This window comes from Mustela lutreola, chromosome 1, assembly GCF_030435805.1.
Source record: "Mustela lutreola isolate mMusLut2 chromosome 1, mMusLut2.pri, whole genome shotgun sequence".
Taxonomy (NCBI): domain Eukaryota; kingdom Metazoa; phylum Chordata; class Mammalia; order Carnivora; family Mustelidae; genus Mustela; species Mustela lutreola.
Window position 1 is genome coordinate 213,834,135 of NC_081290.1, and position 13,626 is coordinate 213,847,760.

Consider the following 13,626-nt stretch of genomic DNA (forward strand, 5'->3'; position numbering starts at 1 on the left):
ATGAATGAATGAATGAATGAATGAATGAAAAGCCATGACCACTCTGCCCTTAGTCTTGAGGGAGCACCTGCACAAGTCTGGTCCTATGCACCTGTATTGTCTATTTTCTTTTTTCTCATATCCAGCCTTTCCCCCATCCCACTCCACATGCCCAGCAAGTCTACTTAAAAAAGCATCAGGGAGCCTCACCCACACTTTCTTCATCCAAACACCCAATCAGTCAAGGTCAAAGTCTCCCAAATTGGGCCTGGGGTTAGGGAGTGGCATTTTCTAAGCGGTTAGCTGTGGTTTCAGATTTGGTGGGATCCAGAAGGAGGGTCCGGTGCGAGCTTTACAAAAGCAAGATGCAAGATGTTCTCTGCCTTCGCAGCTACTGTCATTCTTGCTGGTCCCTGGATCAAGCTTGCCTCTTTTTCTTTAAGGTGAGGACTAAAGGGGATTAGCTGCAAACCAGAGAGCATCAGGGTCTCTTGCACTAGAAGTGAGCCAGAGGGGGTGGGGTGGGGTTGGAGGTGTAGAGATTGACTGAGACTTGGTATTCTAGGGAAGGCCCACATAGGAGAAAGGATGAGGTAGAACAGCTTGGAAATGCCCAGCAGGGCCCTGGGACTCATCCCCGCATGTAAGCCTAGGCAGGGTCAGTGTTACTTGTCAGCTTACACCTGCCACCCTGTCCTGGACTCTGGGCTAGGCTTTGAGGTGGAAAAGGGTGCTGGACCTAAGCAGTGTGGAGGGAAATAAACTAAAAAGGAGGCAGGCTTGGAATGCTTTGGCCTCATCCACTCCCACTGTCTGTCCAGCAGGGACTCGGGAAGCCTCAGCCATGGGCAAAGAGGAGACCCATTTCAATATTGTTGTCATTGGCAACAATGTGACTCCGGCAAGTCCGCCACCACTGGGCGCCTTGTCGACGAGTGTGGGGTTATCGATAAGAGAACCATGGAAAAGTTTGAGAAGGAGACCGCTGAGGTAAGGCACCCACTCTGGCTAGGAATAGCAGGGGTTGGGGTCCGTCCCCTCTCTGGGTGGGTCTCGTTGCAGAGTGCAGAAAGCAGGGTGCACGCTGCAACTCAAGGTGCCTGGAAGTTGGCTGTGAGCGACTTGTCTGCTTGCCATCCATGCACGCTACCCCTCCCCAGATGGGCAAGGGCTCCTTCAAATATGGCTGGGTGCTGGGCAAGCTGAGGGCAGAGAGAGCGGCATCACCCTCAACATCTCGGTTCTGGAACTTTTGAGACTTTGAGACTGGCGAGTACTGATCACCATCATCGATGGCCCAAGCCACAGGGACTTCAAGAACATGATCTCTGGCACATCCCAGGTAAAGCAGTCTGTCCCCAGGAGCCTCCTTGGGCTCCAGGAAGGACTAGAAGCTCATTTGTGGAACTAGAGGAGAATTTCACTAGGAGGCAGGACCCCTGGGCATGGCCAGGCTGGGCAAGGGGACACTGTTCACTCCGGAATGAGGAAAGGTTAGGAAAGAGCTCTGGTGTGTGATGGCCAGGGTTCGCATCCCGACTTGAATCCACAGCTTCTGAGCTAGGATTCGAGGTCTAAGAGCACCTGGCATTTTCCAACTTAGGTCATTTAAATGCTTCCCAGTCCATTTGGTGCTTCATACCGGCTCTGTAGGTGGTCCTTTGTCCTTGAATGCAGAACCAAGGGACCTCTGGAGAAGTCAGTTCTCTGGGGGCAGAGGTGTGTGGGACAACTCTGATTTCTCTGGGATGGGCATTGGCACCATGTCTGTGGACTTCATGGAGACAAGCTTCCTGAAACCTGGCACGTTGGTCACCTTTGCCCCCACGAACCTCACCACAGAGGTCAAGTCGGGAGATGGCATCGTGAGGCCCTGCCCAGTGACAACGTGGGTTTCAATGTGAAGAATGTGTCCATAAAGGACATTCACCGTGGATTCGTGCCGGAATGGCAAGAACGATCCAACCCGCTCCCCCCAACCCCCTTCCCCCTCCACCCCACACGGAGGCTGCCAGCTTTCTAGCACAGGTGATTGTCTTAACACCCGGGCAGATCCACAATGGCTCTAGTCCCCTGCCGGACCGCCATACAGCTCACATCTCCTGCCAGTTTGCCGAACTGAGGCAAAGATTGACCAGTGCTCGGGCAGGAAGCTCGAGGACAACTCCAAGGCCCTGAAGTCCATCGTGACTGACGCCATCATGCAGGTGGTCCCTGGCAAGGCCATGTGCGCAGAGACCTTCTCGGAGTCCCCACCTCTAGGTGAGTCAGGTTACTACTGAGTCACGGGAAAAAAGCATTGTCTCCTTTAGGCGAGGCACGGGCTAAGGAGCATCTCCTTCCATACCACTTTCCAGAAACCTCATTCTTCCTCTTCTAGGCTGCTTTGCCATGTGGGGCAGGAGAACAACAGTGGCCGTGGGAGTTATTAAGTTATTAAGGCGGTGAAGTCCTCTAGGGCTGGCAAGGTCACCAAGTCCATGGTAAAGGCCAGCAAGAAATGAAGCATGCAGTTTCTATAGCAATCTTCCACCATAAAAATAGAATTTTGTGTACCTACTGAATAAGATTAATAAAAACTGAAGTAACTGTCCTGGTTACTTATTCCTTCGAAAGAGGTAAATAGGGAACCTCTAGGTAGGCTAATGAGCTATGATTTAAAGCCCATTGTCTGCAAAGCGTTTATGCTCTGGGCTGTGATGATTCAGGACCCTCTACCTCATTCCCAGCCACGTCTCTATCCCAGCTTTTCTCATTTCCCTCAGACTTAGTCACTTCCGGCCTATCCTTCCTCCGGGGAGGTTAAGTTGTTCTGGGATGTGAAAAGTATACTCACAATGGCGTAGGACAGGATCTCAGGAGTGCCTGTGGGTTAGTCCAGCATTACTGTGTGGTTCCTGCTGCTAGGTGCTCTGTTAGGCAGACCCTGATAGGGCAGGACATGTCAAGATCACCCAGCCAAGAGTGGGGTGGGAACTCCAAGCAGCTCCGTTGGAAGCTTGGGCTCAAGCTGTTGCCCCACATAGTAGTCTAAGTCAGATGCCTGTAGGATGAGGAGTGAACAGATATAACTCAGTGGCCTTTGTTCCCTAACTTTTTACATGAAACAGGATAACATCTAATGGACCCTAAGCTAAATTTTATGCTCGTTCAACACACACTGGGAGTCAGGTCCCCAGGGTCTGCTGGGGTATGTTCCTTGTCCATTTATCCAATACCAGCACTTAGCATGAGCCAGATGCTGTTCTCACCCCATGGCCTTGACGTCCTTAGAGATAGAGGCAAACATCAAATGCCTGAAGAAAGTGAGTCAAGAGAATGGTAGAGGTGGGGAGGAGACCATGAAAGACAGCACAGTAGAGGCTGTTCCAACAATCCAAGCAAGTGGTGACTCAGACCAGGGGGTAGTTAAGTGGTGAGAAGTTCCAAATGTTTTGTAGAATTTCCAAAAATCTTTACAAACTGATGCATTCCTAAAGATTGCATGTATAGTATGTAGAAGTCAAAGCTGATATCTGGGTTTGGGGCCTGAGGATTTGGAATGGTAGATCTTCTGTGAAAGGTGGAATGGTAGAGCTTCTATGAAAGGCAGGAGCGGATTGCCAGTTAAGATCCTGGGGTGGACAGAAGGGAGAGAGGCTCAAGTAATCAGGGCATTCCTTAAAATATGGAAGCAGAATCCCTTGCCCATAAGCCTCTACGGGGAGGAGTCAGGACAAGCATATGGATCTTTCCTGCTGGGGGCTCATGAAATCAATTATGTGATTGCCATCAGTTATCTATTGGGAAAACCATTAGTTTTACACTTAAAATGTATCAGGGTCTGGGAGAACTGTGGAATCTTTTCCTATTTTAATTCCAGTATAGTTAACATGCTGTGTTATATTTCAGGTATACAATATGATTCAACACTTGCATATGTTACTCAGTGGTCATCGCAGTATATTACCATTAATCCCCTTCAGTTATTTCCCTCATTTTTCACCCCCGTCCCCTCTTGTAACCTCAGTTCTCTGAGGTTTAGAATATGTTTCTTAGTTTGTCTCTTCTTGGTTGGTTTTCTTTCTTAAATTCCATATAGGAGTGACATCCTGTGGTATTTACCTTCTCTCATGGACTTACTTCACTTAGCATTAAATTCTAGATCTGATTTTGAGTGTGGCAAAATTTCATTATTTTCTGTGGTTGAATGATATTCCATTATGTAGATGTATATACACCACATCTTTATCTATTCATCCGTTGATGGACACTTGGGCTGCTTCCATCATTTGGCTATTGTAAGTAATGCTGCTATAAACAAAAGGCACAGGTATCTTTTTGAATTAGTATTTTCATATTCTTTGGGTAAGTATCCAGTGCTGGCATTACTGGATCAGAGGGTAGTTCTATTTTTAATTTTCTGGGAAACATCTATATTGTTTTCCACAGGGGCTGCACTGGTTTGCATTCCCACAAAGAATGCATGAGGGTTCCTACTTCTCCCATCCTCACCCACATTATTGCTTCTTGTGTTTTTTATTTTAAGTCATTCTGCCAGGTGTGAGGTGATATCTCATTGTGGTTTTGATCTGCATTTCCCTGATGATGAGTGAGGTTGAGCATCTTTTCATAGGTCTATTGGCCATATGATTGTCTTTGAAGAAATGTCTATTCATGTCTTCTGCCCATTTTTGAATTGCATTATTTGCTTTTTGGTGTTGAGTTGTATACGTTATTTATATACTTTGGATATTAACTCTTTACCAGATATGTCATTTGAAAATATCTTCTCCTATTCCGTAGGTTGTCTTTTAGTTTTGTTGATTTTTTTTCCTTTGCTGTGCAGAAGCCTTTTATTTTGAGTCTCGATAGGTTATTTTTACATTTGTTTCCCTTGGCCCAGGAGACAGATCTAGAAAGAAGTGGGTATGGTCAATGTCAGAGAAGTTACTCCCTGTGCTCTCTTCTATGGTTTTAGGTCTCAGGTCCTTAATCCATTTTGAATTTATTTTTGTGTATGATGTAGAAAGTGGTTCAGTTTCATTCTTCTGCATGTTGCAGACCAGTGTTCCCAAGACCACTGGTTAAGCAGACTTTCTTTTTCCTCTTGCATATTCTAGGCTTCTTTGCTGAAGATGAACCAACATGGGTATATTTCTGGGCTCTCTATTCTGTTCTATTGATCTATATGTCTATTTTTGTGTCAGTACCTTTTTTTTTTTTTTTTTTTTTTGTAGTGTATCTTGAAATCTGGGATTGTGATACCTCCAGTGTTCTTCTTTTTCAAGATTGCTTTGGCCATTCAGAGTCTTTTCTTCCACACAAATTTTAAGAGTCTTGTTCTAGTTCTATGAAAAATGCTGTTGGTACTTTGATGGGAATTGGATTAAATCTGGAGTTTGCTTCTGGGTAGCATTTTTACAGCATTTGCTCTTCTAATCCACGAGCATGGAATATCTTTCCATTCATTTGTGTCATCTTTATTTCTTTCATTAATGTTTTATAGTTTTCACAGGTCTTTCACCTCCTTGATTAAGTTTATTTCCAAGTATTTTATTATTTTTGTTGTAATTATAAATGGAATTGGTTTATGGATTTCTTTTTCTGCTGCTTTGTTAAAATATATGGAAATACAACAGATTTCCATGTACTGATTTTGTATCCTGAGACCTTAGTGAATTCATTGATCAGTTCCAATACTTTTTTTTGGTGGAGTCTTGAGGGTTTTCTATATAGAGTATTGCATTGTCAGCAAACAGGGAAAGTTTTACTTCTTCCCATGCAGTCCTTTTTCTGAAGCCAGTTTGGGAAGATCACTTCCTGCCCTTTCCTGAGACTTTGATGTTCAATATTTAGACTAGGATCCGGTGGCCTCTTCTCACTGATCAATCACATTACCAGTCCGTGCCTGTAGAGTTGGCTCCCTCTTAATTGTGACTACCTAGGGAAACCCCAGACCCTGCACAAACCTAGAAATAATATCAGGATAGCCTACCAGAGCTGTCACCACATCAGGCATCAAGAAACTCAGCTATCTGTGAGGCTGGGGAAACCATCAAGTTCCAGCTACTGTCAGCACAGATCTGCCTGACGGGACCTGGAGCACCTCAAGCCAATCAGTGTCATCAAGGGCCATCCTTCCTGCCTTGGGGTGACAGGCTTGTCACAAAGCTTTGGTGGGGAGAGAATGCAGATCACCTGCCTTGCCCTTCCCCACTCCCTCCTGCGACCTTGCAAAATGACTAGTTCCTTTTGTCCTCAGAACTCTTTCTTAAGGATTCTGTAACTCGCCTCCACAGCTTTGCTGAAAGCGATCGGGGAACTGAGATTGTAACTTTGTTGCGTCTGGGTCCCTGATAAGTCCTCAATAAATATTTGTTGAATAGTGAATGAATGAGTGTCAACATGTGTGTTGAAGTCTGTGAATGAGGGTGAATGCCAACTTACTCTTCCTTCTCAAGAATGATCTCGGTTCTGAGGCTTGTTTCTTAAAAATGCTTTGAAAAATTCAATTTGAAAAATTCAATTTGAAAAAACTAGGGGCTCCTGGGTGGCTCAGTGGTTAAAGCCTCTGCCTTTGGCTCAGGTCATGATCTTAGGGTCCTGGGATCGAGCCCTGGATCGGGCTCCATGCTGGACAGGGAGCCTGCTTTCCCTCCTATTCCCCCTCGTCTCTCTGCATGCCTCTCTGCCTACTTGTGATCTCTCTCTGTCAAATAAATAAATAAAATCTTTAAAAAGAAAAGAAAAGAAAAGAAAACTAAAAATATCTTTATTAACCCTCCCAAGTGCTGTGTTGTCTACTCAGTAATTCCTCACCAGGTTGGGCAGAAATGTGGCTGGTAGGAGGGGGAATCTTGTCTCATTAGAAACTCTGATAACATTTCTGTGTAGTGATGCCAAGGGCTGCCAGGATTAGCTGAGATTTTGCACCTAAGTCTGACTATAGCAGTTCAGACCAGTACATAAGAGCTTTGCCAGTTGTCCTGAGAAATATTCCTGCTGGTCTAGGTCCCCCTCATTTAGTCCTTAACACAGTGTTGTTGCAAACGGATTTGAGGCCACTCTCTTAGTATGATGATGAGGTTCTTTGTTGGCAGGTGTGGGATGCCTCTCCTTACTTGATCTCACTGCTCCCACCCCTGAGACAGGTGGGTGTAGTGAGGCAAGCCTCAGGCAGAATTCTCCCCCACATGCTTCCATTGAAAGGACTAGAACAGGCATGACAGCTGTGCAGTTTGGAGTCTCAGCGGTCTGTCCTTGCAAACCCGACAAGCAGCTTGCAGGGAGAAGACGGTATCTGGTGGTGGGCTCGAGCGAGGCTTCTAGTGCTGGACAGGATCCTCTGAAAATGACTCCATGTAGGATGGAGCCCCGAGGCCCTGGCTGCCACTTAAAAGGGTAGAGGCTTCTAGCCCCTTCTGGGCTCCCCTGTTCAACCAGGAAATTGCCTAGGTAGTAACTCATATGTTAGAGACACCACCTGGACTCATTTCACTGAAAAATCTCTCCTAAAATCCGTTAGGACAAACAACAAAACTCCCTGTGCTAACTGGAGATGAATAGGGTTGAGGCCTGCCCGAGGCTCCCGGTGACAGCCATCCCACCCCCCCACCCACAGCCCCTCTGCCCCTGTGGGACATTAAACAACCACCTCTCGAGGGTGTCGTTCCAATTAGGGGACTTCAGATATTAAACAACCACCTCTATTGTGTAGAATAAACTATCCTACAGACCATAGATCACATCAGAATGTGCCGGGAAGTCCTTGGGCCCACCGTCTCCTGGATCTCTCCTGTCTGATTCAGCATCCCCACCCTCTTCTGGGGAAATCCTACCTTGCTTTGGGGCAGCAGCTTTCCCTCTATGGGTAGATCAGTGCTGGAAGCTTCCTCACTGTCCCTAGATCACCCTCTCAGGGAGAAGCCTGCTGCACCCCGCCCCTGTCTCTGTTCCCGACAGCCCCCGTGGCAGAGTGACCCAATGGTCTCGGACACACAAGGAGCTCCCTGGCTGCCAGATTCCAGTCTGTTCTTCTGTCAGGCTCTTTTCCGGTCCAGGCATCTGAAAGCCCATATCTCCCCAGGCCCATGCGGGGAGGCTCAGCAGCTCCCAACCTGCTCCTTGGGTGTTCTGTGAGTGCTTGAAGGGGGCTGCTTCTGGGCTGACACCCAGAAATCACTGGGTCAGGCCTCTCAGCAGCCTGGGCTGTAGCTGCTCACCCCGGACCCCTGACACTGAGGAAACACTGCTTACCTCAGCTATGAAGACCGGGAGGACAGGGAATCACTACTGATTTATTCATCTTGTTATTTTCCAGATGTCCATTGATCACAGACATGATTGAGCTGGGTGCGACCATTAGTCCTGCCCACCCAGACCTCCTAGTCTGGCAAGGAAGATACATAAATAGAACACTGTAATATCACATGAGAAACCTCTGGTATGGCTAACCTCAGGAGGCTATGAAAGAATGCAAGGGGCCAACAACAGAGCTTGAGGAATTAAAACAGTTCTTGGAAATACCGACCTCTAAAGAAAAGCATGTCCAAAGGCCCAGAAGGGAGCAGGAGCCAGGAGGACAGTATGGCGGGTGTGCCGATGGGGAGTGCCAACATGGGCAGGCCTTGATGTGAGGGCAGCGGGGAACCATGATGTACCCACATGAATGCCTTTCCTCTAAATGAGAAAGGGGGGCTCTGAGCTGACTCAGAAACTTAGGTTGGGCCCTAATGCAAAACCCCACAGTGGCTAGACGTGACCTGATACCGCCATTCACTGCAAGGTGGTCAGGGAAACTCCACCTCTCATTAGAGCTCAGAGGGCCCAAAAGTGAGGCCCTCATGTCACTGACACAGAAATTAATGATCAAGTCTCCATCAGACTAAGGGTCTCTTCCCTGGTTAGAAGCTAAATTGAAATTCTAAAAATGACTCTATTGTCATTTGTCTGAACATAGAATCGATTTCTTCTGGTTCTATTAAACCAAGGCCCAGATTCCAGAAACAGACACCCAAGCTTTCATTGCCCATTCATTTAAACAATTGGTATTTTGGCCTTGTAGGGAGAGGCACAAGCTCATGTTTACAGAGCTGTTTGCATTCAATGATGACAACACAACGCCACTGAGAGAAGTCACCCTATGGAAAAAATCTGTTTGCCTTCTGTTCTGAAAAGGAAGATCTTGCCCCATCAGACAGAACAAGCATGCCCAGCTTTTGGAGAAAGCAGTAGACTCAGGCCCTCCAAGATAAATCCGCCCTCCTCCTGTTTACCTACAGGCCAACTGGGGCTTGGAAATATTTTCCGAGGAAAAACTTCCTACCTTACTCACTCACGTTCCCATTTCCCATAATTAGCCAAGTCCTAATTATTCCCTGTACTGTCTCCACCACATTAGCTTTGTGAGACAATGGTGGGTAAGACAATGGTGCATAACTCAAACACAGGGCCAATCTGAATGAGAAACTGGCAGAGGACTCCCGGGACGATTGCATTATTCATGAAAAGACATCAGAACAATTGGAGGATAGCATTAGATTTTAAATCACAGCAGCAATTACAAGACAATTATCCAAAATGGTGTAATTGCCACAGCTACAGGGCGTGTGGCGGAACCAATACAGCCCTCATGCCACTTTCCTTTAAAGCCATGATGAGAACGGGTGGCTTCATTGTAGGAGGAAATTGTACAGAAGAAAACATTTGTGTTCCTCCCTCTGAGCCACATAAAGCTAGCAACCAGAGCCTCAGGAACAAAAACGTAGCCCGAGGCCACCCTCAAGTCTTTCGGGATCCCTTGCCAGGCTTACTCCAAAACATGCCATTCTCGGATACTTGACCATGTCCTGGTGTCGATTTCAATCCGCATGGAAGCTGAATCCCACTTTTTCTAAATGATGTCCCTCGACCAAGGACGCCCTATTCGAGGCAATGGGAGGTCATGTGCTCTGCAAGCAGCAAACTGGGATTTGCTCACTATTCCAACGCTTTGTGCCAGCATGATTTTTGTATCTGCTATTATAAAAGCAGCTACCGTGTACTGAGTGCCTAAGACGCACAATATCTTTTTCATATCTATTTCCCTCAAACTCAGTGGGTCTTGGTTTTCTTTATACCATTATCCAACAAATATTTATCTATCTGGCATCTTTTTTTTATCAGGCCTGACTGGGTTGTATCAAGGACAAAACAGCCCTGTCTTCTTGGAACTTGTCTCATGGATACAATGTATTGTCTACGGCAGCAGCTCAGCCAAATGCAATTAGTATCAAAACATTTTCTACCGTCTTTCCTAATCTCTCTTCTTTCCTTCCTTTTCTCTTTCCTTTCCTTCTCTGCTGGTCTTTGCTTTAGGACTCTGTCTTTTCAAATCAACTCAACGAGCACTTCTTAAGCATCTATTAATTTGACAATATCCAACAATATCTCAAGCGGGTATATCCTTTGATACAACTTTTTCACTATTAGATCTTTATTGTACAATAGGCTTGTACAGAATTGCTAAGATATGTTCAACAATATACACTGCGGTGTTGTTTGTGATGGTCCCAAACTGCAAAAATGCAAAATATCCATCCCTAAGAGGACTGCTAAGTAAATTAGAGTGCTTCCATACAGCAAAGTAGTATGCAGCTGCTAAAAGAATGTACAGATTATGGAAAGATGTCCAGGGAGTCCCATGAAATGGAAAAAGCAAATTTCAGAAGAGCGTATGCAGTTGGATCCTGTATTTGTATAACAAGTTTATAGAAATTATAGAAAAAAGGCTGGAAGGATGTGCATCAAGTTATTATCTTTGGGATTATTATTATATATTAATATATATGGGAAGTATGTTGGAGATAGGAAAGATTTTAGCTTTTTTCTTTGTCTTTTTTTTTTAAGATTGTATTTATTTATTTGACAGAGATCACAAGTAGGCAGAGAGGCAGGCAGAGAGAGAGGAAGGGAAGCAGGCTCCCCGCCGAGCAGAGAGCCTTATGTGGGGCTCGATCCCCTTATATTTCCTTTCAAATATAAGGAAAGCAAATATAAGGAAATGACCTGAGCTGAAGGCAGAGACTTTAACCCACTGAGCCACCCAGGCACCCCTCTTCTTTGTCTTCTGATTTAAAATATGTATAGATTACTTTTACCATTAAAATAAAAATGTATTTGGTCCAACATTATTTTGGTCAAATATTACTTTCTTTTTTTAAAAGATTTTATTTATTTATTTATTTATTTATTTAAAGATTTGATTTATTTATTTGACAGAGAGAAATCACAAGTAGACAGAGAGGCAGGGAGAGAGAGAGAGGGGGAAGCAGGCTCCCTGCTGAGCAGAGAGCCCGATGCAGGACTCGATCCCAGGACCCTGAGATCATGACCTGAGCCAAAGGCAGCGGCTTAACCCACTGAGCCACCCAGGTGCCCCTAAAAGACTTTATTTTTAAGTGATCTCTGCACTCACTGTGGGGCTAGAACTCACAACCCCAAGATTATGAGTTTCATGCTCTACCAACTAAGCCACAAGGTGCTCATCAAATGTTATGTTCTGAAGGTGTTTTAGATAAGATTACATTTATTTATTTATTTGTTATCATTATTATTTTTAAAGATTTTACTTATTTATTTGACAGAGAGAAAGAGACAGAGAGGGAACACAAGCAGGGGGAGTAGGAGAGGGAGAAGCAGGGGGAATGGGAGAGGGAGAAGCAGGGTGTCCACTGAGCAGGGAGCCTGATACTGGGCTCAGTCCCAGGACCTGAGCTGAAAGCAGAGGATTAACAACTGGGCCACCAGGCTCCCCGAGATTAACATTTAAATCAGTGGACTTTGAGTAAAACAGACTGCCCTCCATAATATGGGTGGGTCTCATCTAACCAGCTGAAGGCCTTCAGAAAACGAAGACTGATCTCCCCAGAGCCAGAAGGAATTCTGTCAGCACACTGCATTTGGACTTGAACAGAAGCTCTTCCCTGAGCCTCCAGACTCCTGGTCTGACTTAACCTCACCTTGTAAGACTTTGGAGCCACAAAACCTCCATAGCCACCTGAGCCAGTTCCTTAAAATAAATCTCTCTACATACACACACTTCCTCTTGGTTCTTGTTTCTCTTGGTAACCCTGACTAATCGAAGGAGCATGAGGGCTCATGGTCTAGTGATGGTGCCAGCAAAGGGCTGGTTCTTCTAGGCAGCCCCTGAGGCTACACAGGTATTGGCAGGCACACCAAGGGGTGGCTTTTAGGGGTGTTTCGAAGCTCCATAACTTCCAATATTGCATAACTTCCACCAAATAAACCAAATGCCCAAGAGTGTGCTGTGTTTTCTCAGCAAAAGCAGTTTCAAGAAAGTCTTCCCAGGATAGTGATTGCCTCTGGAGAGTAAGGCATGACGTTTTGGAAAGCATCCATTCCTTGTGACCAGCAGGGGACTGGACCCTGGCCTACAGGTCTTCCAAGGCCTTTCATTCTCTACATAAGACCTACCTCCTGGTGGACAGGTCCACCATCTGGGGATGTGCCAGGAGAAGGGGGCTTCCATGATGACTAGCCTCAGCAGGTGAAGGGTTCCTACTTTCTATCCCATTAGCTCTCCAAGCTTAGGAGAAGTTCTCTCTGCCTTGAGCTCATCCAGGGACCTCAAATATAAGGAAAGCAAATCATTCCAACTTAAATATGATGACTTGCAAATGCAATAAAAATACCTACATACACAGAGTGAGAGAATAGGATTGGAATGTAAAAATGATGTCAATATTGCAATTACAGCTGTGAGAAATTATGTAAATGAATGGCTGTGTTCCTGCAAAGTAACGATGGAAAATAAAATAAATGGAAAATAAAAACAGAGATCACTCGCGTGGAAGAGGGATGGTGAAGTCTCCTCTTATTATGTATTATCTCCCCTTATTTAGAGCTTATTTCGTATTGCTTTTGTTACTTGTCAGTCAAAATGGAAAAACCAATGAGGCCTTTTTGTCTGAGGAGGACAGGCTTGTTTATCTCTACCTGGCTTCTTGCGTCCAGGCCTCCTTGAACGGAGGCTGGAAACAGCATGTAGCGACACTTACACTATTTGCACCCGCTGGAGGCTTCTCACATAACCGCCACCCCAGCTCTGTAGATTTGGTCAGTTAACGTCAGTTTTCAAAATCCAAGTGTCAGCATAGTTGGTTTCTCCTGGAATTTTCTGAGGGAAGATCTGGTCCGACCCTCTCTCCTAGTTTCTGGTGGTTATGACAATCCCTGGGGTTCCTTGGCTTGAGACCTGTCCCTTCAATCCGTCTCCACCTCCACATGGTGTTCTCCCTTTTGTGTGTGTGGTTTCTCCTCCCCCTCCTCCTCCTTCTCTTCTTCTTCCCCCTCCTCCAGTTCCTCATCCCCTCCCCCTCCTCCTCCCTCTCCCCACCCCCCTCCTTCTTCTTCTGAAGACAACAGTTCTATTGGGTTAGGGACCACCCTAATCCAGTGTCACTTTGTTTTAACTTTCTTATATCTGCAATGACCCTATTTCCAAATAAGGTCACTTTCTTAGGTTCCCAAGGCTAGGATTTTTTTTTTTTTTAATTAATTTATCTATTAGAGAAGGGGAAGGAGCAGGCAGAAAGGGGTGGAGGAAGAGGGAGAGAGAATCTCCAGTAGACTCTCCAATGAGTGCGGAGCCAGATGCAGGGCTTG

The 13,626-nt window shown here is 45.7% G+C and overlaps 1 pseudogene; it reads left to right on the forward strand.

The window, feature by feature from the left end:
• Window positions 1–823: 823 nt before the first annotated feature.
• Window positions 824–2,427, forward strand: LOC131832003 (elongation factor 1-alpha 2-like; annotated as a pseudogene).
• The last annotated feature ends 11,199 nt before the right edge of the window (window positions 2,428–13,626 follow it).